Raw genomic sequence first — 1,489 nt, 5'->3', positions numbered from 1 at the left:
GCATAAAATAAAATATGTAGGCTTACAAAGGAAACCAGTGATGATGAAGTAAAGATGTCATTTTTTTCTCAGTAAAGTTGGTAGACCCCCTGAAATTTATATACAAACCTTTATGGGGGCCATAGACCCCCCCAGGTTAAGAACCTCTACTTTATTAGAACTGAGCTCCTTGAAAGCAAGGATTGCCTCATTTTTATTTTATTTCATAGGTATATATACATGTGATCAGATATGTGTATGTACATATATATGTATATACATATATAATCACAGTGTTGTGCACTGTTGTTGTTCAGTTATTCAGCCATGTCCCACTTTTTGTGACCCTGTATACCATCGCTTGCCAGTATTGTCCATGGCATTTTCTTGTCAAAGATACTGAAGTGGTTTGCCATTTCCTTCTCCAGTGGATTAAGGCAAAAAGAGGTTAAGTGACTCTCCCAGGACCATACAGCTAGTAAATATTTGAAGCTGAATTTAAACTCAGGTCTTTCTGACTCCAGACCCAGAGATTCACCAAGCCATCTTGCTGCCCCTGTTATACATTTTGTTGTTGTTCAGTCTTTTCAGTCTTGTTTGACTCCTCATAACCTCATTTGGGGTTTTCTTGGTACAGGTACTGGAGTGTTTTGCTCTTTCCTTCTCTACCTCATTTTACAGATGAGGAAACTGAAGCAAACAGGGTTAAGAGAATTGCCCAAGGTCACACAGCTAGTAAGTGTCTGAGGCCGGATTTGAACTCAGGTCTTCCTGATTCCAGGCCTGGTGCTTTATCCATTGTACCACCTGGCTGCCATCTAGTTGTACATAGTAAGTACTTAATAAATGCTTTTCCATTCATGGGTCCATTCATTCATTTATTCAAGAGAGGTGACAGTCCCACCATACTGTGACATGATAAAGTATTCATTTCAGGATCCATTTCTTCAAGATGGATATCGATGTGCTGGAGAGCTCCCAGAGGGAGGCAGCTAGGATGGTCTGCATTAGAAACAGCACCACGTAAGGACTGGTTGAAGGAATGAGGGAAGTTTAGCTCTGAGGGTGGAGTAGACCGAGGCAGGACATGCTAGCTGTCTTCAGGTGCCTGGTGGTCTGTGATGACAAAGAAGGGCAGCCTCTGCTCTGCTTAGTCCTAGAATGCGTAACTGTGAGCAACAGGTAAAAGTTGAAGAGAGGAATATTTAGACTTTACAGAGGGGAAGTCTTACTAACAATCAGAGCTGGTCAAAAGATCAATGGACTATCTCATGGGGTAGTGGGTTTCCCCTCACTAGATATCATAGGGACATAGGACCATAGCCGTAAAGTTAGAAGAGACTTTAGGAGTCAGTTCAACTCCCTCGTTTTATAGATTAAGAAGCTGAGGCCCAGAGAGGTTAAGTGATTTGCCTAGAGTCACACATCTTGCAAGCACTTGAGTAAAACCCAGATCTTCCTCAGAATGACACTCTATCTAAGGCTTCAAACAGAGGCTGTATCTAGTAAA

This window comes from Phascolarctos cinereus, unplaced genomic scaffold (assembly GCF_003287225.1).
Source record: "Phascolarctos cinereus isolate Bilbo 61053 unplaced genomic scaffold, phaCin_HiC Scaffold_2;HRSCAF=192, whole genome shotgun sequence".
Taxonomy (NCBI): Eukaryota; Metazoa; Chordata; class Mammalia; order Diprotodontia; family Phascolarctidae; genus Phascolarctos; species Phascolarctos cinereus.
The sequence above is the reverse complement of the archived record's forward strand: the minus strand, read 5'-3'. Positions refer to the sequence as shown.